At 32.4% G+C, this 26,523-nt stretch overlaps 3 non-coding genes across 3 annotated transcripts; all 3 read right to left on the bottom strand.

Moving 5' to 3' along the window:
- Positions 1-21,906: 21,906 nt before the first annotated feature.
- Positions 21,907-22,025, bottom strand: LOC149419082 (5S ribosomal RNA). Its single transcript, XR_016302944.1, has one exon. It is a non-coding gene; the product is annotated as a 5S ribosomal RNA (ribosomal RNA).
- A 323-nt stretch (positions 22,026-22,348) lies between these two features.
- On the bottom strand, positions 22,349-22,467 carry LOC149419081 (5S ribosomal RNA). Its single transcript, XR_016302943.1, has one exon. It is a non-coding gene; the product is annotated as a 5S ribosomal RNA (ribosomal RNA).
- A 323-nt stretch (positions 22,468-22,790) lies between these two features.
- LOC149419080 (5S ribosomal RNA) lies at positions 22,791-22,909 on the bottom strand. Its single transcript, XR_016302942.1, has one exon. It is a non-coding gene; the product is annotated as a 5S ribosomal RNA (ribosomal RNA).
- Between the last annotated feature and the right edge of the window lie 3,614 nt (positions 22,910-26,523).

Genomic DNA, 26,523 nt, shown 5'->3' with positions numbered 1-26,523 from the left:
AAAATACAGAGTACAAAGGGTATATATATATAGGTTACATCCTATTTCTTCCAGCTAACCCAACAAATACACATTATATTACATAACCCAACATGTTGACAAATGTATGTAACAAATGTTACCACCCAACATGTTAACAAATGTATGTAAATAATAAAAAAAAAAAAAAACATAGGTATTTATTTTATCTATGATATTTATTTAAGGTGTAGTGACATTTGTTTAAAAGAAATGTTTTTAGTAATGATTCAAATTTAAGTATGTCGGTTATTTGTTTGATGCTACGTGTAAGGTTGTTATATAATTTAATGGCCATGTAGTGTGGTCCTTTTTGAAATATAGTTTTGTTTGCTTTTGGGATTAATAAGTTTTCTGTGAACCTTGTAGCGTGTTTATGTGTTGAGTTTTTTGTGGGAACTTTTCTGGAGATGATCAAACTAACAGGCATAACTCCATTATATATATGGCCGTCACTGTCAGAAGTTTGAGATTTTTAAAAATTGGTCTACGTGAATCCATTAGTATCTATTTGTTTTTTGCATGCAATCTTTTGTATTAAATATGCCCATGAGTATTTGAGTATGTTATGTGAGTGTATGTATGCCTATATGTATGCTGCCTGTGGTATATCTATATGTCTGTGTATTTTATGTCTTTTTATTGTAGTCACTTGGTATGTTATTCTTCTATCGGTTTTCTATATTGTGGTTTCTCATTATATTTGTGCTGTTTTATAATCATTATTGTTAAATTGACCTGGTGACAAACTGCTTGGTAATTTATAATGAAGAATAAAAACATAGTCTAAATAGAGATTATCTTAAAAAATTACATTAATATATATTTTTTAGGTACTTGATCAGTTAACATTTCGGTAGAACTTCAGAATGTGGGGTCTTAACCCTTTCACCCGCATTATTGTTTGAACATATATAAAATATGTAATGCTTGATAATACATCAAAAAATTATTTTAAAATTTTTGGTATTTAATTTTTTAGAAATTATTCCACCATAATTTGGCTTAACATTGGGCGTCAGAGGGTATTTTTTAAATAGTAATGTGAATTAAACATAACACAAAAGTAATACAAATTACTGTTTCATGTCAAAAATGTACATTTACAATGTAGTGATAATCTCTAAAGTTTGAAACAAATAACATTTTAACTAAAATTCATTCAAAAATAAAGAAATAATCTTTAAAAATTCACTTTACTAGTTGAAAATATGTCCGTCACTATCAGTGTTAATTTGAATGAACATTGAAATTCGTTTACGATATTCTGACAAATGACTGTGAACAGTGAATTGAACTGATGTTATTATAATAGAACACATTTAAGCGTTAAAATATTTGTAATCCGAGTCGAAAATATTGATATCTCACCATGAAGTAATCAATGACGGCAGAAATTTGATGAAACTCACAATCAGCAGATGTCAAAATAATCGTTTTGTGGCGGGAATAAGGATTTCACCCGAGCGGAAAAAATAGACGCCACGGAATGGACTACAAGTTATAAGAAAACAAAAAAATGGCTTTTCTAAATCGCTACCGTTACGGTAAAAAAATCACAAAGTTTGTGTTAATTTGAATTAACACTGGGGATGAAACTTCATAATCCGCACTACAACCAGTGGAGAGTTTGGACCTCTCTAGCGAATGACTCCACTCCTGCTGTCTTCCTACATTATTATTTTAATTTAAAGGATGCGATGTAAGCTAAGTTAGCGTTTCGTACACCCTTGCCTTGTCCATCATCACGACAGTCATGGATTGTTAATGTAGTTATATGTTCATCCATGTGATACCGTTTCACGGGCTACCGTCGTTAAAGCGACCCTAAATGTGTATCGATAAGTATAGTGTTAACTCGGCGTCCCTATTAATGTTAATTGGGTGCTTATTCGTTTCAATTGCTTTTGTAGATGGGTTTTGGGTCTTGAACAACCTTATATAACCTTCGAGGCTCAAATCCAAAGTAAAACACGATTTGGATTGAATGAACGAGTTTATAAATCATTTTTGTAGATATTCATTATAGTTGGTCGTAATAGACTTTAGATCAAAATTGGAGTCCTTAAATAATATTAATATTTATGTAATCTGTATAGCACCGTTTTTGTGAGAAATAAAATTTTACTTGGACTCCATCTGATTCAAGGAAAGCAAGATTTCGCTGGAGTTTCCGATTATGTTTACGTTTTATTCACCTTAAAATGTTCACAACTGCCAGAGAGCAGAAATCCTTCGTAAAGGTGCACTTAAAACTTGGAGAATAAAAAAATGTTTTGAAAAAAAAAAATAACGTTATTTTGGTCTCCGGTGAAATTTTTGCCAAATAAAAACACAAAAAAACAGTTGGTGAGAAGTTGGGCAACCAGTAAATGTTTTTTTTTGTTTGGTTTTGAAAAACACTTGAAAAAAAATCGAGACGGTCACCCGCAGGCCAAAAAAAATCTTTAATCGAAATGATGTAAGGAATCAATACTAGTTAAAGTAAGTCAAGTACGTTCCTTAAAACCTTTATATCTCTTTACTACAGTAAAATTATGCTTACTAACTAAGCACAAGATATGTTAAAATCTTTGGTAATATATTACGGTATGAATTTTTTGTGTTTGTCTTTTTAAGTACCCTTCAGAGTTCGATTTGTTCCTACGCTATTCTCAACCCTTATTCCAACCTTGTTTATTAGTTTTGGAATTGTTTTAATGTTTGCTCAAATTACATATTAATAATATTTTCCCCTGATACGTTTTATTTACATTCAAAATTATTTGTTTATATACCGTATGCGTTAAGCGTAGTATAAACGGGTAGTGAGTTTGCCCAATTATAATAATAACAGAAGTTTTATTGCTTGCGTTTAAAACATTAATATTCATTGAAATATTTACCTAGTTTACTGTTTGTTTTTTGTAATAATTAAATATTTAAAACGTTAAAATTCGAGTAAAAGCTACACTGTTTTTCAACATTAAATGAGGCCATTATATTAATTAGGTATTATTGTTGTGTGCAAATATTGACGTAAATAATGAGAACGTGATATTGTTTCCTATTCTATTAAAAAAAGTGGGGCAAATGAAAATTATCCACGGTAATGGAGTATGATTTAATTTTCATTTGGTTTAGTTAAAAGTCTTAATATTATTTTTATCTCTATTATGTATGTATCGTTTAGCCTACACGACAAAAAGAGGTAATTCAAATATCTGAACTAATTAAAAATCTTGATTATACAATGGTTCATCAACAAAGGTCGTGCGAAATTAGTCCACTGGCCCAAACTAAATTAAAAGTTCTTTAATTCCATGATTGTTACCTATGCAGTCGAGGAGTGACTCTCGACTATCAATCCGAAGGTGGTAGGATCAAATTCCGGCGTGCGCAAGTAAATTTTATTTGTTGAATTTGTGTTATTTCACAATTAGTATACTTGCGGCACGTTCTAAAGTGGAAGATACTCTCAGTGTCCTTGTCTAATACCAGACTTTGGTGACTAGATCTGAATAGACAGGTTCCACCTTCCCCTCCCCACTACTATTAGCCTCACAATATACCCCAATTGGGGATGCCATAGTCTCACTGGCTAGATGGTTGTGAGCAGTTGGTATTCTGGTGCGGTACCGCCCTGACATAATTACGTCCAATATTTTTGCTTTAAACTTAAAATGTACCCATCGAATTTAGTACATATTGTTAAAATTAAATATTTGTTAATTAGCCTGTCTCAACACTAGGATTTCCTTCGTGAGACTAATCGAAAATAAAATTTCCTCTGACATCATAAGATAGTACTAGGTAACTTAATATGTATTAACCATATTATATTTTATGTAAAATTTTCAAATGAATTTTAAAATTTGTCCAAAGAAAACGACAAATCAAAATTCAAACTTTCTTCTGGAAGGTAGGTACCATAACATTGAAAAAATGCGAATATCAAAGTCCAAATAAACAAGAAGATTTATCAGTGTTGCAAAAGAATTATTATTATTAAAAAATGCGAATATCAAAGTCCAAATAAACAAGAAGATTTATCAGTGTTGCAAAAGAATTATTATTATTAAAAAATGCGAATATCAAAGTCCAAATAAACAAGAAGATTTATCAGTGTTGCAAAAGAATTATTATTATTAAAAAATGCGAATATCAAAGTCCAAATAAACAAGAAGATTTATCAGTGTTGCAAAAGAATTATTATTATTAAAAAATGCGAATATCAAAGTCCAAATAAACAAGAAGATTTATCAGTGTTGCAAAAGAATTATTATTATTAAAAAATGCGAATATCAAAGTCCAAATAAACAAGAAGATTTATCAGTGTTGCAAAAGAATTATTATTATTAAAAAATGCGAATATCAAAGTCCAAATAAACAAGAAGATTTATCAGTGTTGCAAAAGAATTATTATTATTAAAAAATGCGAATATCAAAGTCCAAATAAACAAGAAGATTTATCAGTGTTGCAAAAGAATTATTATTATTAAAAAATGCGAATATCAAAGTCCAAATAAACAAGAAGATTTATCAGTGTTGCAAAAGAATTATTATTATTAAAAAATGCGAATATCAAAGTCCAAATAAACAAGAAGATTTATCAGTGTTGCAAAAGAATTATTATTATTAAAAAATGCGAATATCAAAGTCCAAATAAACAAGAAGATTTATCAGTGTTGCAAAAGAATTATTATTAATTATTATTACCTGAACATTAAAACGGCGACCATATTGAACCGGAAACGGAAGGAAGAAAAAAATTTAACAGACATGCGAAATGCAAAACGGTCGAGTTTAAACAGGAGTTTGCCACGCTCAGTCAATAAATGGTAATAATAATTATCAACTATGGTAAACCTTTTTAACCATTTAACTATTTTTGTTGTTGCTTGCATTTTGGAGTGTACTCTCGAGAGTTGAAAATTCTATAAAAAGGTATAATAATGATCCGATGTCATTAGCTAGGTACTTTCCAACCTTCCTTTCCCAATGTCCAAATCGATTTATAGGCCACTGCAATTAGCGATTCGCGATCGAAGTAATTCCGGTAGTCCCAATTTTTTTATATGTTATATAAACTGATCCCTTGATGTAAAATCTGAGTTTCCGACCTTGGCGCACCTGTGCTCGCGCCGCCATTTTGAAAAAACTGGCCGAAATCGGGCCAAAATCTAGTTTTTCCCAAATATCTCATTTCCAATGCAAATTTCGGCTAAAGTATTTCTACAAGTATAATAGAACATAAAATAACCTACAACTTTTGTAGAAAAAAAATTCTTCTATCTCTAATAGGTACCGAGGTAGAAAGTCGTAAAGGTGTGTATATTTTTGAAAAAACAAGTTTTTTGCGCGACTAGGTTTGGTTTTTTATAAATACCTCGTTTCCAGTACAATTTTGTGAAAAATTTATTGATAATAATTTTGTAGAAAATAAAATTTCGTTTAAGAAATAGGTATATAATTTTTTTTTTATCTCTATTACGTATCCAAACTCTAATCCACCAAAACCAGGCCAAAAATTGAAACAGAGGTTAGTTGTTTTAAACTTGGCTTTCCTTGATTTTATTTTTCTTTAACAATTATTATTCTAAGAACATATAAGTTGACAAAAATCGTCATCCCTGTGTCAGACCTAGCTATAAATATAGTAGATAGACTATTTCAGCATATCGGTCGCCATACATTCCCAATGGGAAGACCACTAAAATAGGCCAAGCCACTACATTTGTGCTCGCAGCTTGGTCTGACATGCCTATCAGCGTAATCACAACATACATTTAAGATTATTAATACAATTAAGATGATAAGGTACATAAAAAATTGTTATTTTCGTAAAACTAACATTTATTGACATTCTTTTCTTTATTAGTTAAGTTGTCAGCATAACAAAAAATAAAATTAATGGTAGATCAGTTTAGATTGAAGTACGAGCCCTTGACTATAGTTTCTTACTTCTGGCCCTGAATAGCTTCTTCATCTGTCTTATCACCCAAATTTGTGGCGACTGGGTCATCATATTCCTCGTCATCGTCATCAACGAAGGCTTCTACAGCATTCTCGCAGGAGTTACCATTGCAATGAATGCAGAGTAGCGATTATTTCAAACCCGACTTTCTGCAGGTGCAGAATCCAACGCAACCTTTTTTGCATTGACATGATATGAAGTTCAGCAAAGCCTGAGATGCAGCTTCCTTCAACATTGTTACTGGAGTAAGTAACCCAACAGCATCCTTTTTCCACCCCCATTCAGTCGGATCTTTATCGCGACAAAGCCAAGTCTGCACTTGCAAGTATGTTCTTGAAGCGTGTTGCTGGACTGCATCTTTGGTGGGTGGTAGCCTGGATAAATTAAATTTGTTCTTTTTTACTCCTTTGACAAAAATGATGTACCTTAAATTTTCCAAATTTGATTTCTCGTTACCGCCATACAAAAGTGCAAATAGTTGTTCGGCAGCCAAAATGATTGTTTCTGTCTTTGCCTTTGGGTCTTGAAATACACGAGCAAGTTCATTCACTGAGTGGTTCTTGAGAAGAATATTACAAAATTTGTGTTTGCCTTGACCGAACGGAGCTCCAGTTGTATCGCAACCACTTATGGCATGAAAGAATAAAATGTTTTCAACTATTTCAATGTGTTTAAAACATTTGTTCGAGTACAACGCGTTAGGTGATTTACCTTTTCCAACATTTTGGTAATATACGTTGGGAGGTGAGAGAGCTGTGAGGAGTACCAGCAGATCAATATCCTGACCAACGATTATGTTGAGATGACAACGAATTTGCTGTGTTCACTATGAGGACGTCAGCATCCTCTTCAGCTTGTACTGTCGTTATGTGGGATCGTGCAAATAAGTTCTGAGTAGGGAAATAAAACGAGACTTGTTCTTCTCATTTCCCAGAAACTTTTCCTGTGGCACTTGTGGGTGCATGCTTTCAAAAAACAAAACTTCAGCAGAAGTTGTAACTCTGGCACGCCGTGCTCTTTCCACCCCTTTAGTGCTTTTCTTTTCCATAGAATCTGGGTATCCATCGAATACCACTACTGCATTGGATCCATAATGATTTTGTACATACCTGACATATTGCTGGAAAATTACTAAAAAAGGTTGAGCACGACCTCATACAACTTTGTGCAGTAAATATCCTCCATCAATTACGTGTATTTTACTGTTTCCCAGTTCTGTATTATTTGGTAGAGGGTTGAATGATGAATAAAAATAGACTTCGTTCCTTTGCGCATGCCTTCCTCTGAGAAAAGAGACAATGGTACAGGAGAGAGTTAATATTGAAAATATTCTTCAAGTTCACTTTCAGACTTTTTGGCAATACACATACGATGGAATAGCATTAATGGATCTATTGCCATAGTCACACCCTGATTTTTGACACTGATGGTCACCGCCGCAAGAGAAACTATCGCATCATTACGTTTTAAGTGTAGGTTTCCAAAGTTCTGGTTGATAACTTTAGACATAGCTAATTTCCCCATCTTTTCAGCCATGTGACAAGTGACTTTGCTATCCCCGATTGTGCCACTGCTAATAGACATAATTACGTTTGTTTTATGAAATGGTTCATGGCAAGCAAACCAATCAATGAGAGTTTGAACGTCTCGATCATCCCTCTTTATTCTTGTAGGCCTCATCTCTACATGTTGCTCTGACGTTCCTGATTCAATCCCACAGAATGACTCGATACCCTCACAAATGTTATGCAGATAAACGAATCCGAACTGTCTGTGATTCCCCATCCTTGGGTCAAACCTCCAGATGTTTTCATCGATCTCATCAGAGTTTGTTCGATGGTCATGTCAGACCAAATCCCTGACCAAAATTTATGAGACCGTCGAATCGTAAAGTACCCCTCTTTTGTAAATCTTTCATACTCGATTGAATCCATCTTCTCTTTCAATGTCAACATATCTTGAAGATACAGATGTGCACTTTTGGCGTAGTTGAAGTGAGCGGCTGCGTGAAAGAAAGGTATCATTTTTTGGACAGTTGCAAGATGAAGCTCCCAATTTCCAGTACGCTCCGCTTCAATATACAGCTCAATTAGTGTAGTCATCTCGAAGTACTAAACCCTGTGAAGCTCCGCTCCAGGCTCAAGACGTGACACGCGGCAACTGAAGGAAACCGGAGGGGAGGAGTAGAAGGGTGGGGGGTAGCCCTCCCCATACCGAAGTGCCCTCTAATAAATTTATAGATGTATGTATTTAAAAATGCATACAAAAATCTAATAACGTGATAATAAACCGTGATAGATTTTCTGTGCGTACCTACCTAGATTTGTTTCTTCTTTATATCGGTAAAAAAAACTGTATAAACATAAAAACTGCACAGCTTTTTTTGAAATTTTATGTTCTACATAATTAGTATCAATAAAATTTTCATGAAATTCCACTGGAAACGAGGTATTTATAAAAAACCAAACCTAGTCGCGCAAAAAACTTGTTTTTTCAAAAATAAACGCACCTTTACGACTTTCTACCTCGGTACCTATTAGAGATAGAAGAATTTTTTTTCTACAAAAGTTGTAGGTTATTTTATGTTTAATTATACTTGCAGAAATACTTTAGCCGAAATTTGCATTGGAAATGAGATATTTGGGAAAAAACTAGATTTTGGCCCGATTTCGGCGAGTTTTTTTCAAAATAGCGGCGCGAGCACAGGTGCGCCAAGGTCGGAAACTCAGATTTTACATCAGGGGATCAGTTTATATAACATATAAAAAAATTGGGACTACCGGAATTACTTCGATCGCGACCCCCTTTTTGGCGCTAATTGCACTGGCCTATTAGACTTTGAATTGTATGTACCTTTTGTTGAATTGAATTGTATGAAATTTCAACTCTAATTTATCCGACAACATAACCTTTGTTTTCATAAATTCTAAACTAAAAGACTTGGCACCGGTTTTTTCTCAGAATTTGAAAATTCATTTTGCAGTTGATTTTCAAGTCCTGATAAAGTTTTGTTCAAGTTCTGTCATTATTTCAGTTTTGTGAAACAATTGGCCCATAATGATATAATAAAATGACTTGAATAAAAACTTCACAGAAATTGGATTAACTCCTTGAAAAAACCCATCCTAACTCATAACTGAATCAAAATTGGCTGAAATATTGTGCAAAAGAAAGTATTTAAAGGCAACTGTGAAAATTAAGACAAAAATCACGGAACGGGACTCCAATCTTCCATTAGCGGTTTGTAGTTTTTTGCTATACCACTGTTGACACAACTATATTATGCATCTCCCTTTAACACATGTTCCTACATTCGTCCAACCACTTACCTATTACCCAATTACCTGTCCATGTCTGATGTTGTGGAGTGCCTTCGTATCTACATGACATTGCAACATTTATTTATTCAACCATTTATTACATTACTAGTCTGTTAAGAAAACCGTTACAGTAAACATATTTTTATAGTGCGTTTAATTTGAGTCTTTTACATAAGCTTGTGCAGTGATAACCAGCAGTGTCCCTCAAGCCATAAAATCGATCAAAAATACCAAAAGATAAATCAGAATCATTTTCCAAAAATAATTATTAACCACAGCTACCTCAATAGTTGTGTCAAATATTGATTTACATTACACAATAAAACCACCAACTGATTCGAATACCATATTTGCGACTCCAACAAGTTAACTCAAAATATTTGAAACTGGAAACTAAATCAAAGAAAACTAAATTTATTTTCGTCTACGTATAAACCACTTCAATATAACAACACATTTAAGCAAATATTTCGAATAAATTCAGACAAACAAGCTTCTATCAGCGTTCAAACCCAAGAATAAACGAATGTCAGTACAACTGAGAATTGAGTGAAGCCTCATTTGATATTCTCTCCTGGTCCTCCAGGCAGGTATTTCGTAGTTTAGTTACCTGGTCTCCGTACAATATACTAGCAGTAGGTTGGTATATGAGATGATTGTGTTCGGGTCGACAGTGGCCCCGGGAAGATGCCCTGACCAACCAACCTGTCCTATCTTGGAGAACTAAACTACCCCTGAGGGGGTTGTAATAATTGTTCTGCTGTACTGCTTAGGTACAATGTACATCGGACAGGACTCAAATTATGTTCAGAGGGGGGCAGAACGGATAAAGGATAAATGCACAATTTAAAGTTTAAAAAATTGTTTAAATTTATACATTAAGTAGAAAACAAGTTGAGAGTGAAATTTGAGAGATTTTAATAACTCTTTAAATTAGCACAGATTTCTTTTCCGGAGTATTGTGGTTTTTTTTTTTTTTTTTTTTTTTTATTATAAATTTTTAAAGATACAAGTTTTATGCAGTCCCACAAAGCTGTCACACATGACGGCTTGTCTGTAGGTTCTACAAATAATATATATAAACATTTTTAATTTTTAATACATGTATGACACAAAATTATACAATAAACAATATCACAAAATAATATATATCAAAGTACCTACCTATATACAAATTATTTAGGCAGGTACGTTGAGATGTTCAGGAATACATCAATAATAAAGTTCAGAGATACATTGATTCGTCGCTTATTAGCCAACGCTTAGTGTTAATACTACTACTTCTTTAAGGCGATGCACTACGTAGTAATGCAAAATCATGTGTTTTGGGTTTGAAAATTTGGTCGCCTAGAAATGTTTCAGATGCTTTAATTAAATACTGCGAGTAGAATACATCTTGGTCTTTGAAATAATCTAGTATTTTTATAAGCCCAGAAAAAAATAATGTATTAGGCCAATGAAAACTGCTTTAAAGTTCAAAATCTCCTACTTACGAACCCAATTTTGGTTATGGTTTTATTGTATAATATGGAAAATTAAGTTATTTATTAAATATTTATGCCTGAACATCCACAAAATAAAATAAAAGGCACTTTTTTTCCATGTTTTTTTCTTGCATAAATCAAAACTGGCGGATGGTGTTAAGCGGGAATTTAAACCTTATCGCCATCTACGTAAGGGGTGTTATTGATGGTGGCTTGATTTAAAATATTACACGACATAGTGCATCGCTTTAATCCATGTAGGTGTTTAATATTTTCGTAAAAGTTGTAGTTGTAAGTGTGTTGTATTCGTCACCATTTTATGATTACTGACTAACAAGTCGTTCTGTAAACAGTTTGTGTCTAAAAAAGCATGTTTAAAATATAAATCAAAACCAAAATTTCCTCTGAAATCATAAGATTTGTAAGTAGGTACTTAAATATCTACCTACTAAATTATTAAGGACGGGTTGTTTCGGAGAACTTGAACAATTCATTAAATTTCAACGTTCATTTTCAAGTTCTGTGAAAGATTTTTTCAAGTTCTGTTTTTATTTCAGTTTTGTCAAGCAACTAGCCTACAATGATATAATAACAGAACTTGAATACGACTTTCACAGAACCCGAAAATGAACGTTGAAATTTGATGAATTATTCAAATTCTCCGAAACAACCCGTCCTAAGTCTCATGTATTATGTTTAATCAATAAACATGATAATTTGACGATCAATCACATTTGAAAATAGAATTTAAAATAACGTATTTATTTGTTATTGAAAGATCGAGTACTCGACGTTTTCTTTTGTTTTAATTTAAGATTAAGGTTTTTTATTGAGAACCATTAACAACTTTAATTCACCTCCTGTCATGAAATCTCATTAGTTCTTTGCCAATTATTAGAGTATAATTCCGTTATTTGCCGCCCCGCCAAAAAAATTGAAATATTTCGGCGAGATTTATTGATTTTAAATCGAAAAAACTACAATTTTTTTAACCCTTAAATGCATGATTTATTAATTTTTCTGGAAAAAAATATATTTTGTAGATATTTACATGCATATGCAAGGAAATATAAAGAATTTATTTTATTTGTAATTTTTTAATGATATTTGATTAAAAAAAAATAGTTGCAAATTTACAACACCATGTATTTAATAAAAAATAATATGAACAATTTACGTATGAAAAAAAAAAAACCTAAAAAAAATTCTCAAAACTAATAAGTGTACCGGAAAAATACGAGTTATTACATATAAGTATTGTATCTACTTACCTAAGAAAATCAAAATAATAACAGCAAAACCAAACTGTAATTCTAACCTCCAACCAATTTTCGAGAATCTTCACTTTGTTGAAGAAATAGTGACATTTGACATTCGCGAAAGAAAAAAAAGGTGATGCCACTCGATAAAATATATTACCGTGAACTTGATAATTCTAAAACGGCATGCATTAAGTATACACCAAAGAGTTAAAGGTGGTTTGAACGGTATGTTGCAGTTTTACAACAGTATGCATTTAAGGGTTAAATACCTTAAAAAAACATGAACTTGAGAATCGGCGTAAGATAAGTTACCTATTCTTCTTTATCTAAATTCCTAATTCAGAGATTGACTGTTGCGAACTTCAGAGTCTAGTCAATTTAAGAGAACCTACTTGACACACCAGACACAAAAATTATGGAACAAACTCGCCAATTCATAGCATGGTTTAGCAAATAAATGTACCTAAGAAATTCGATGTTTAAAACAAACTTGACATTTTTTTATGTCAAAATATTATCTCTGAAAATATCAGTTTGATATTATTATTTATGTTTTATTTAATTGTAAACCACTGCAAAGCATGAAATTACTTTTTGGAATCCTTTTTTTTAACCATTATTTACAAAATTTTAAACGTTTCAATGTACTCAGTGAAAAAATCCCATGGGCGTATAGAAGAATAAATAAAGTCCTTCGCTAATGTATTTCTCGAGCGCCTCCGACTTATTCCACCATTCACTACTGTATACCACAATGTTACGTCGACTTTAATTCGATTCCTTATGTAATCATGTAATTAATGCCACGAGCCGTATAAGGAAACTGGCATATATTTTCAGAGCATTGCGAAATATACTAAACAAAAACACACTAAAAACAGTATACTTTTCCCTGTGTCAATCAATTTTATCGTACGGTATAATTGTCTGGGGAGGATGCTCTAAAACTGTACTAGATCCACTAAAAGCCCAAAAATTGATAATACGGACTATCTACAAAGCACATTATATACAACCCACGAAGGACTTATTTAAAGACTTTTAAGTTCTTAATAAAAAAAAATATATGTAAAAAATGTTACCTCTTATTTTAAATTCAAATTTACAAAAAAATATATATCCGATTCAAATTATAACACAAGATACTCGAACCAATACAACTATATTATTCCGGCAACAAAAACTTCAATGGCACAGTCCCAGTTTAACTTTCTTGCCCCTAAAATATTTAACAATTTATCAATTGAAATAAAGTCAATAACCAAATATCTCACTTTCAAAAAGGCGCTTGATGACTTCTTGATTAATGATTGTGACAGTGTTAATCACTTGTTTCTCATTCTCAGATAGTGAATAAACAACTATGTACAAGTAGGCATGTGTATATGTGTGTATGTATGTATGTATACATATATATTTGTATATCTTTGTATGAATATGTATGCATCTATAAATATGAATAAGTGTGTGTGTGGATGTATGCGTGTACACGCGTATTTACGCGCTCATACATGCATGTACACTTACACAACCAGAAAATAGAGTTATGTATTTGATCTTTTCCTGCATAATAGCATGTCTTAGACTTCTAAATTTTTTATTTTTTTGTTTTTCTTTTATTTTTATTTCTTCTTTATTCTTTTTATTTTCCTTTTTTTTGTCTTCTGCTTTCTACTTTAACATTTTTATATTTTCTATTTCCATTATAATTCATTCTAATATAATCTTTCATACTTTAAACATGTATAAATATTTAATTCATATGTTAACACTAGACCTCACATACTAACTATATACCATTGGTCGCCACGAGACAGGCAGTCGCCTAGTGTGGTGATTTAATGTATCACATGTAAGAAAATGTATTATTGTATTATCATGTATTCTATAAATAAATAAATAAATAAATAAAATATATACAGATATATTGCATTAAGTATTCCTCGTCCCTGACTTATTCTACCATGTAAACATCCCTAAACACTCCTAGCACTAGAAACAACAAACTTTGAAATTTTAAACGATATAGGTCGACTACTTTTCGAGTTTTGCGAGCACAAACATACCCAGAGTAATTTTTTATGTATTAAGATTAGAAACCACTTGGAATTTAACTCAACCATTTGGAATGCATTTAAAATATTAGATTTTATCCTGCCACAGATCGCCTTCAATGCAGAGAAGTTAAATTTTTTGGTAATAGTATTTCTGGATGAGAAATCTGAAAAATCGTTGAAAAAATTTTTTTACAGTATTTTTTGGGTCTAAAACTCCACTATATAAGCTGGAACCAACAATAAACATTCACAAGATAACTTGTAAATGAATCATATTTTGTTGAAGATTGAAATTCTATTCCAAGGAGCACAGAACGTATAGAGAGAAGAACAGTAACAGTTTACAAAGACAATCATGTATAATTTATTTATTTATTTATTTATTTATTTATTTTTTAAGACATACACAGTACAATAAGATACAGTTAGATAAATTTAGTTATTACATAGTTGTAGTACCTATTACGTATGTCCATAAAATATCATTACGTAATTTCGCCTGAGATTGTTATAAAAGGAAGGAAGTGTGTGGATAATAATAAAAATGATAAATAATAATAGTAATAAATGAATTGAAAACAAGAATTATAATAAGCTCACGAATTGTAATTGACTGTTAATATGTACATAGGAGTTTTGAAAAATGATGTGAAAATATTTTTGAAATATGTCATGCCAAGAAATTTAATAATTATAATAAGCTCACGAATTGTAATTGACTGTTAATATGTACATAGGAGTTTTGAAAAATGATGTGAAAATATTTTTGAAATATGTCATGCTAAGAAATTTAATAAGTTAGTTTTGTATGTTAGAAAGGAATCATGAAAGATGTCTAAATGTAGTAATTTTTCGTAATGGGTGTATGTTGTGATTGCGCGAGTAATTACTGAGTTGTTTGCTGCATTGGTATTGTTGGCTTCAATATGAAAAAGTGTAGTGTGCCTGGTACGCCTTGTTGGAACATTTAAACCAATGACGGATAGCAATTCGGGACTATCTATTTTATTATTTAGCAGATTATGTAGAAACAACAGGTCTGACAATGTGCGTCTTTTTTGTAAAGTTAACATATTATTTGTAGTTTTGTTGTATTTCTTGAGCAAATGTTTCGAAAATTTATTCTGTATACTTTCTACTAAATCTATGTATACCTTATATTGAGGATTCCATATTGTGGAAGCATACTCCAGTGGACTTCTGACCAATGAACAAAACAAAATTTTCAGAGTCTTAGCACTTTTGAAAACTTTGCATATTCGTAATAAGAAACCTAGCATTCTGTAGGATTTTGAAATAATGTGTTCAATGTGCTTGTCAAAAATTAATTTGCTATCTAAGTAAACACCTAGATCTTTACACGTAGACATAGGTTGTAAAGGTTTGTTATTCAAGTTGTATGGATATATGATTTTGTTTTTATTTCTAGTAAATGTAATCGAGTGACACTTAGATATGTTTAAGGACAATAAATTTGATTCACAATATACGCACAAATTATCAAGATCGCTTTGCAATTCCATACAATCGGGTAAACTCTGTATAGCTTTATAAATTTTCATGTCATCCGCGTATAAAACAAAGTAACTATTTTTAAAGCATACGTAAATGTCATTTATATAAATATTAAATAAGAGTGGTCCAAGATGCGATCCCTGGGGCACACCTGAGACGATTTCCGTTAAGCAAGATGCAAAACCATTGACAACCGTGATTTGATGCCGATTATTGACGTATGATGCGATCCATCTATAGAGGTCACCGTGAATTCCTAGACCTAATAACTTTTGTAAAAGAATATAATGATTAACGCGGTCAAATGCTTTAGAATAATCCGTATAAATGGCATCTACCTGGCATCGCATATCCATTTGAGCATGAAGAAAATTTGTAAAAAATGCAAGATTTGAAGTTGTGGAGCGATTTTTCATAAAGCCGTGTTGATTATTTAAGAGTGAGGGTGAGATAGTAGAATATAATTGATCGTAAACAATTTTTTCCAATACTTTACTTAGTATCGGTAATTTGGATATAGGTCGATAGTTCGAGACATCATTTTTACTGCCATTTTTATATATTGGGGTAATCAAGGCTGTTTTCCACTTGTCGGGAAATGTTCCTTCAGATAGCGATAGTTTGAAAATAACAGAAATGGGGGGTGTCAATTGTTTACTACAATAATTTATGAAGATCCCTGGAAGTTGATCATCCCCTGGCCCCTTTTTGATATCAATGGACTTAAGGTATTTGAATGTGATGTCTTCATTGATCTCGATTGAGTTGATTATGCTATTTGAATTAGAGCAAAGGCTGGCATTGCTTGTATGTGCAGGTTGAGCATTCGAAAATACAGATCCAAAATACTCAGAAAATAAATTGGCTACTCCTCTACTGTCATGAGCAGTTTTTTCACCGTAAATCATATGATCAGGGATGGCAGGAGATTTTCTTTGAGAATTGACGTAGGACCATATTTTTTTAACATTATGCTGTATACCGGATTCTATTGTAGAAATGTAGGTTTTGTAAGCTGCTGAAGCGACTGTTTTTTGCCTTTTGCGAAGCAATGAAAATGAGAGATAATCAAGGGGGTTCCGATAACGCTTCCATTTTCTAAAGAATTTTAATTTTTCGTTTGTTATTTTTATTAAGGCTGCCGTGTACCATAGTGGGTATTTTCCAGATTTCACAACTTTCTTAGGAATAAACGCTTCGATAATCTGTTCAATTATAACATAAAACGAATTTAACGCTGTATTTACATCCGGTGCATTTATAACGGTTGACCAGTCGGTTTCTTTCAGTCTCTCATTGATCTCTGCATAATCTGCTTTATGGAATAATTTTATTGTTCGAGGAATTGAGAGGGTTGCAATAGTGGATGGAAATTCTAGTTCTACAATCAATGATTTATGATGAGCATCTTCTTTAACTAATGGGTGGTCGGCAAGCGACACATTAACTGAAGTGTTACAAAAGACGAGGTCCAAAATTCGACCGTATTTGTTAGGTAAATGGTTAAATTGGGTTAAATTTGCAAAAGATAAGCAGTTAAGTAACGCGAGTGCGCATTGATCTCTATTACTTGGCATTTGTTGATTATTCCATTCGATATTGGGCATGTTATAGTCGCCAATGATTTAAAACTTGTCATTGGGAAAACGGATTGTTAAGTCAGAAATAGTATTGGTATGACTGGTAAATAATGCTAATCTTTCTGATGATGTTAATTTTGGACCGACGCTAGGTAAATACACGCAGCACATATGAATATTATAACAATGACGATTCGATTTTGATGTATTGGCAGTTATCCAGATATCCTCAGCGTCTGATTTCCAAGAGCGAGGGGTAACAAAAAATTCTTTTTTAATTCCTATGAGTACGCCTCCGCCAGTTGATTTACTAGTTCGGTGTATATCCCTATCATTTCTGTAAACAGAATAGCGATTATCAAATAATTCCTCATCTCGGATACTATCAATTAACCAACTTTCGGTAATGAAGATCAAATCATAATTATTGAGCAGTATATTTTGATGAAATTCCTGTGTTTTCGAGCGCAAACCTCTTGAATTTTGATAAAAAATTATTAATGAATCATACATTGAGAATTTTCGGTAATTACATTATTATGTTCGGTTTCTGTAGAATATATTTGAAGAATATTATATTCTAGAGTTATGTTATTAGTCATGAGTCCACTGGGCTTAGCAAAGCACAACATACTATTAATATCAATTAAAGTGAGTGAGTATATTATAGAATGTAGTAGTGAGCAGTTAGTGTAATTATTAGCATGTGGGGTTAATGTAAAAAGGGTGAAATTGAAAAAATTATGAAAAAAAATACGAAAATAATAGTAGTTACGAGAGGATGGGTGGTTTAACATTGCAGTGGTAGTTAGGTAAGGTTTTTTAGCTGTAATTCGCATGAGACGTGTATGGGTGGTGATGTTTCGTTTTTCCGTAGGTAGATTTTTGCACTTCTTATCCATAAAAACTGATAGTTGTTTTCGTTTTTGAAGGCTTTAGCGCACCTCAATATAGATTTATTCTTCCGCGTGAGATGGTCGTTGACGAAGATCCTCTGGTCAGCTCCAACCATCCCGATGGCCTTGGTAGTGATAATGTATGTAGTTACTTTACACCCGCTTGTACTTTGTGTTTATTAGTGTAATTATTTCTGTTGCCTTACCCCACGTTCTAGCGCAGATGAGCACGTGAATTTCAATTCAAATATTTGAATTAAATGTGTGCAGTAAATAGATATTGAATTCAACGTTTCAGAATGCAAATTCAGTCTGTGCTTTTGCTAAATGATACGTGCTTGTGCATTATATATTGTAGGTATATATATTTCAAATTATATCACACTAAACGTTTCCAGTGTTACATCAAAAGTCTTTTGACTTTCGATATATTTTTATAAACTTTTGAAATTAATAATTCATGATAAAAGTTGTTGGTGTTTCTGTGAACCCAAAGGAGGCTTAATTTTCCCTTACTTTAAGTGAAATTAATTAAGCGTAATACTATTTCATTTTGGGAGGCGGGTACGAGTACCGCTGCCCCGGGAACTATTTGTTAGAAAACCAGCACCTCTGCCGCAGGGCACTCCAATTATGGCTGGTGACTGAGCAGTAGTGCCTGCCTTGCGCCCGCATTGCCTTGCAGTTCAATGAGGGGGATGGATTGATACGTCCGTCACTCCTGGACTCACTAACCCTCAGATTTCTACCCACCTCTCATACCTTTTAACCAAAACTTCCTCTTCTTCCTTTTCTTAAAAAGACCCTCCACACAGCATCCCTACAGATAGCATGAGCCTTGATGAAAATGTTATAATTCTAAAGGCCTCCTGAGTGACGCTAATGTTAAAATATATTTACCTATTATATATCTAAATTCTTCTTTGAACATGAAATAATTGCATTGCTCTGTTTGAGCCTTGGAGTCAAAATGTCTTATAATATAATTTGACGACATCAGTATTCTTTTAAATCGGTACCTACGGATCACACCTGTCTGCGATGAATTTTCCTTTAAATGAATATTATAAATACCAAGCTACTTACGCAACTTCATACATAAAGGAAATACATCTATGAACGTGTAAAAATTATGGGAACCAAAATTAAAACGCATCATCATAAATTCAAACTCAAAAGTCTCAAAGGAAAAATCTAATTTTCCACTACCTGCCAGAAGGTTGGACCATTGAATGGAATTCTCTAAACTACTGAGCACAATCATTGAGACTTAATTGCAGATTTCTTTCATCTCGCCCCAATTTCACCCCTCGTACATTGATAGAAAGGTCCACTTCGGTGATTGCCTGGAAAAATGTCATTACCTCTGAAAGAGAAATTAAATTTCCACTGAAATCTAGGATTTTTTCAAAAAATAATTAATATCGAAAAAAGGTTTTCTCTCGAACGCAACCTCAAGCACAAATGGCTTCGGCATTTTAATATTCATGGCATTTTTTTTCATTCACTCTTTAAAAAATATAAATTCAACTCGGTTCGTCTTGAGATTTTATCAAAGGTTAGATCTTTTTATAAAAATAAAACTCTAGGAGTAGATACTGAGCGTGAAAAAAATAGTTTGATTGCTGACAATATTTGAAGTGTTGCCACAGAAAAACTATATTACAGTAGGTATGTATATTAGCAGGACCTACCACACAATCTTAAGATTTTTTGCGTTTTAAAAATAATTGTCACGGAGAAAAATGAGTATTGTTAATTCATTAAGAATCTCTTCAAAATTAAAAACACTAATAAAAAATTAATAATTCAAATAATAAAAAATAAAAAAAAATCACAGCTTTTTAACTGAAAGTCGTACTCATTAAAAATACATATTTCCAACACAAAAATTTAACATCTCCTTTGCTCAGCATATATAACGAGGGAAAAAAAAACTTTAACAGCCTACCCGAAAATATCAGAACAATAGAAAACGATAAACACCTACTAAAAGCAATTAAAGAGAAGTTCAATATAAAAATACCAAAATGATGAAAATTTCTTCTTAATTAATTATAAATTTTAATTTGTTTATTTACATATATTTTTGTAATATTCATATTTCCTTAATCAATAGTTTAATAACTACAGACATTATATTCTTCATTTTGAAGTTTCTATAGAAGAGAAACATTAAAAAATCCAAAGCATTGAAAACTAATTTTATGAATTATTTTAGTTAACATTAATGATTATGCTCTGTAAATCGATTAATTATTTAATAAAGAAATAAAAAAAATGTATTTGAGAGAAAGGGACAATAAATGTTTAACATTATCCATTTTGAAATATCATTTTTTTAAAACATTTAATTTAAAAAGTTTTTGAGTCTGTTCTTTTCTGGATTAAAAATATGTTTTTTAATGTTGAAATGATAACTATTAATACTAACACGACGACCTCGTGAACGTTTTTCAAAATATCCTATTTAGACTCTGTGCTATATATGCTCTATATTGAGTTCAAACAAAAACTAAAAAACTCTAGTTTTATAAAATTAGGTTGATATTTGTTCCATTTATATTCAAACAAATCATTTAATATCATAAAATACATAAATTAAAATTATTTATGAGATTACGCTGTTTCAAACAGTTCAAAGAGTAAAGTAATGCGATGTTTACAATTGAAGTATAGAAAACATCTTTCTAAAGCCCCCTTAACAATAAACCTTTGCACATCTTTCGAGTTTGTGTAGCATAATATTATTTGTTCTGGAGTTTAAATCGGATTCTGCAGATAAGTCTACACTTTACTCGAATTCTCAACCAAGGGAAAACAGATTAACTCGCGTACCAATAATAATGGTTTTAATTTTTGTTTCGGATTATAAATTATTCGAAAACATCGTTATGTTTAGAAAATAAGTTGTATTGAAGATAAGACAGCTTATGACAAGTTTTTAGGGGAGGGTTGTATTCCCATATGAATTCTGTTTTGCCTGTTCAAACATTATTTTCTTCCCTTATCCTTAGACCTTAGAAATATTATATTTGTTATCAGTGGCGGTTCGTGATCTAAATCATCGGGAGTTCAACATTAAAGCGGTTTAAAAAAGAAGATAATTATTTCGGCTTTCTGTAAGCAAATTTTATTCTTTATCGAAAACCTATGGTGTAGGGAGGTAGGCATTAAATATAATACAATTTAAGACAGCCACAATATTAGGTAATACCAGAAAAAAACATCAGCTCATATTTATGACAGGATTTATTTTACAACAACAAAAACCAAAAAGATGGATAACATTTAAAAAATAATATATCACTAAATATTATAAAACATTGTCGCTATCCGCGTCTGTATAATATCACGCAACTCATTTCTTCAGGATTTTCACTATTGTTTGGAAAAATTCTTCCGGAAGGTTTTTTTGAAGTGAAACTTCTTTACCCGCGTCATGCAATTTCGAGTACCGGAGTAAAACCAACTCATGACCGAAACGAAAATGCGGGACCGATTAAAGTTCATTTGATCTAGTCAAAGTTTTGAAGTAAAATATAAATGCTTCTTAGCTCAACTCGACAACTGGCGTTGGTGGTGTAATGGTCAGCGTAGTTGCTTTCCAAGCAGTTGATCCGAGTTCGATTCTCGGCCATCGCACATTATTTTTTTGTTTTTAACGCCTTTTTTTTTTCAATGGTTGACCATAATATCAATCCACTAAGTAATATTTTAGGCCTGTAGCATACTTGAAAAGTTAAAGAATGATATAAAATTTTTTATGATGTTAACGATAAAAAAATAAAAAAAACATAAAATTACCATAAAAAATGGGCCAACGGCACGCGGTGTTCCCAAGCGGTCACCCATCCAAGTACTGACCGCGCCCAATGTTGCTTAACTTCGGTGATCGGACGAGAACCGGTGTGTTCAACATGGTATGGTCGTTGGCAAACGCTAAACAATATTAATTTCTATTCTACCTGCCAATAAATATATGAAAATTAGTATAAAAAAGCCCTAATAATACTGAAAACATTAGCAAGGTGTGTGCGACGTTGATAAAAATAATCATTACATACGCGCTTGAAAAAGATCGTAATTACATCCATAACTTTGCAGGAATTTTTTTTTTCAATGGTTGACCATAATATCAATCCACTAAGTAATATTTTAGGCCTGTAGCATACTTGAAAAGTTAAAGAATTTTATGATATTATTAATGATAGTAACGATAAAAAAATAAAAAAAAACATGAAATTACCATAAAAAATGGGCCAACGGCACGCGGTGTTCCCAAGCGGTCACCCATCCAAGTACTGACCGCGCCCAATGTTGCTTAACTTCGGTGATCGGACGAGAACCGGTGTGTTCAACATGGTATGGTCGTTGGCAAACGCTAAACAATATTAATTTCTATTCTACCTGCCAATAAATATATGAAAATTAGTATAAAAAAGCCCTAATAATACTGAAAACATTAGCAAGGTGTGTGCGACGTTGATAAAAATAATCATTACATACGCGCTTGAAAAAGATCGTAATTACATCCATAACTTTGCAGGAATTTTTTTTTTCAATGGTTGACCATAATATCAATCCACTAAGTAATATTTTAGGCCTGTAGCATACTTGAAAAGTTAAAGAATTTTATGATATTATTAATGATAGTAACGATAAAAAAATAAAAAAAAACATGAAATTACCATAAAAAATGGGCCAACGGCACGCGGTGTTCCCAAGCGGTCACCCATCCAAGTACTGACCGCGCCCAATGTTGCTTAACTTCGGTGATCGGACGAGAACCGGTGTGTTCAACATGGTATGGTCGTTGGCAAACGCTAAACAATATTAATTTCTACTCTACCTGCCAATAAATATATGAAAATTAGTATAAAAAAGCCCTAATAATACTGAAAACATTAGCAAGGTGTATGCGACGTTGATAAAAATAATCATTACATACGCGCTTGAAAAAGATCGTAATTACATCCATAACTTTGCAGGAATTTTTTGAAGTGAAACTTCTTTACGCGCGTCATGCAATTTCGAGGACCGGAGTAAAACCGACTCATGACCGTGACGAAAAAACGGGATCATTTCGCTATAGGAGCCTAGCTAATATTATATACCTAGTTTAACTCACTCTCCTAACTCATCTTCGCTGTCTACAGGCAGAGCGCACGACTGTGGTCGTGAAGAACCGAGGTTCGATCCCCGCTTTAACTAATTTTTTTTTTCTTTTTTTATAACTTTTAATTTTTTTTATCACATGCTACTTATAAATATGTCAATAGACAGAAAAAAAGAGAGAATGAAATGAAAAGAGAGAGAGAGAAGAATACTAGAAGTTTCACTTCTGTCTTGCGTAGGCTTGACACACCCATTTTTTTATATATATATAATACATGCATATAACATTTATGGAAATTAGAGAAAAGTCGAGCGATGCCGGGCCAGCTAGTTTCTTATAATGCGTAAGTTGTTTTAATGAAAAACATGCATAAAGGTTTCTAGTAAAAAAGTCATATAATGCAATTTAACTGTTTCAAAAATAGAAACACCAAAGCTTTAAAATTAGAGTCAATATTAATAGCATTCGCACACTGAAACAGAGAGAAGAAAAATATTTGCTTCATCGCTGCGCACCTAAATAACTAAATTTTGTCCCTGACGCACGTTCCGGTATCGCTGTAATATGTATTTATGTAGCATGGAAAATATCCCATAGAATTTTTTGCTTCATAGGTGCGTTCCGGAATCCGCACATATGAAATATGAAATCGCGCTCCGTGTTCCTACTGGTGTATTTTTTACTATGGAATATTGTCGTGCTATATTTGTATGGGCAAATATTATAGAGTAGTGGCGCACTGTTAAAACTGGAGTAATATTATAAACGTAGTTGGCCCGCAGTTTTTATGAAAGTTCACTGCAACTGTGAACTGAGAAAAACCCATTAGAACTGTGTTGTTGACGTGTCTGTGTTGCCAAAGTAAGCTTTCTTGTGAAATAGATCGAACATTTCAGAAATCACATTTCTGTGAATGATATTTGGGGTGTTTCAAACCCAACCACATTTGACAACAATGAAATCGCAGAACAGTGCCATTTTTAAGATTTTACGTTTGAACGGTCCACGTTACATCGATTCAGCCTCCGACAGAAGAAGGCCAAAAAATGTATTCTTTCTGTCTTTTCACGGACAGATTTCAATTTGAATAATTTTTGAAAAATTTCATATGCAGCATTATAAAATTTAAATAAAATAGTTATTTTGTTTGTTAACCATAACATTTCGGTTGGTACTAGGTATTCCAATGATTAAACAAAACAAACCCTTCATGTTGGGGAGTGGTTCTGCCTTTGTCGGGTTAATTGCAAATAACAATCAAAATAAATTTATCGGGGTTGCGCTAGATTTTAAATTACATTTTATTAAAACGCCACTGTAAATTATTTCACCAAAATCACACAATAACAAATTTTTCGGTGGTCGGTCGGAAAAACGAAAGGTTGTTTAGTTTGCTTAGGATGCAGGTCCATGATGATTTTTATTATTTATTAGTATTTATTGACAAGATGGAGGCATCTATTAATGATATTTTCTTCTTCAAATTCGTTTTTTCAGTTTTCTCGTTTTTTACAAAACGCGTCACTATTAAAAAACTACTCGGATAGATATTGTCTATTCGCAATGTTTAATTCCTGAAATGAGTTTTCACTTCGGTTCCAGTTCTTTAAACCGTTACTTTGGAACCGGGTCCTCAAATAAAATAAAAAAAGCTTGGGGTGAGGGATTGTCAGAAAATGTTCTAATATTTTTTTCATTTTGGATAAATAATCTAAAATGAACTGGCACTAAAAGTAACTGGTTCGTTAGAAAGAATATCTACAGTTTTGGTGATAATGAAATAAGTGGTTACTGGATCTCTATTGTCGATTTTTCGTTACTTTACGAAAATTATCCTTTTTGATATTGTACAATTTTCGAAATTGACGAATGATATTTTAAAACTGATATTGAAGTTAGTTGCATCCCGACTACAAAGTAATTTAATAAATAATTGAATATTGACGAGAAGGCTCAACTACACCATTAGAGGTAAAATTGATTTCATACGCTTTTTTTGCCCTTTTAATTGCTTAATTATTTATTTGATAGTTTTGAGCGGCACATAAAATATGTTATTCGTCTGGATCCAAAAACAACGATATTGACTATCTTAACTGGCACGTGAAATATTAAAGCCATAAAATACAACTTTTCTTGTATATTAAAAAAATAACAAGCACTGACCTGTGAATAGTCTGAATTCCTGACAAATCAGTTCCAATTTTGAAAACGCCAATTAAAATATTTATCGATTACAATATTATGTTGTAGGTAGGTACATAATTTATCGCTTTTCAAATGAATCACACAACTGGTTCCGATTTTCCAAATTAAATTCTAAGCAAATTTGAGTTTGTTGAACCAGATTCACACGGGAAGATTTCGCTTAATACAATTTTTATTTCCGATTAACACTATTAAAAGAGTTTCTTCATATAATTCCTATTAAATAATTTAGAAAATCAATAAAGTATAACATATTGATGATAATGATTATAGACGGTAGTTTTAAGGAACGTAACACGTCCAATAATTCTTTAATTGTGAGAATAACATTTATAACACCATCGAACGCCCAGGGCGGGACTGATTAATTTAGTTTTCCTGCCTACTCCGCCCCTGTCAGCGGCAGTTCGCCCACGAACAATCGGCTGATGAAATCATCAGGGCCGGACCGCAGGTTATTGTTACCAGTTGCCATTCACAAAGGCTCTTTCAATTTGGGGGAGTTTAAACGGCCACCTTTGTTTCGGCGGGAACAGCCACCGCAGCAAAGTGGTGCGCGGTGTTTTGTTTTTTGTGACTCGAAAACAGAACGTTTTTCCTGGAAAATTTTAAATAGAAGTCCATTTTAATAGCGTGTGAAATATGTTATCAGATTTTTTACTAAATCATCATGTTATATTAAGTTTGCACTTGCTTCGCAGGCGATTTGATCCAGTTTTAATGAATTATTCAATATTTGATCGCACATGGATGAAGTTTGTACATAAATTATTGTAGTTAACTCTTGACAGATCAAGATGCCCAACAAAACGTGTGTAACCAAGTAGGTCTTCTGACGATCCCATGCATTTTTCTGTCTTATGGGCTTTGAAACTAAAGAAATCCAAATTATTCAGTCAATTATTAATGGTAACTTATGTATTTGGGCAGAAATACGTAAAATACTACAGTGGTATGTCAAGTATTTAAGCTAATTTAAGGAGGATAGTAATTTTGGGTACCACATACTCCCCCACTTGGCTACGGGATAGTTGACGTATGTTTAAATATATGAAAGATACATTCATGTATGAAAGAGATAGCATTATTAGGCCGACTGGTTTAAGTG

The sequence above is a fragment of the Hesperophylax consimilis genome, chromosome 12, assembly GCF_061612785.1.
Source record: "Hesperophylax consimilis isolate HC1 chromosome 12, BYU_Hcon_1.0, whole genome shotgun sequence".
Lineage (NCBI taxonomy): Eukaryota > Metazoa > Arthropoda > Insecta > Trichoptera > Limnephilidae > Hesperophylax > Hesperophylax consimilis.
The sequence above is the reverse complement of the archived record's forward strand: the minus strand, read 5'-3'. Positions and strand labels throughout refer to the sequence as shown.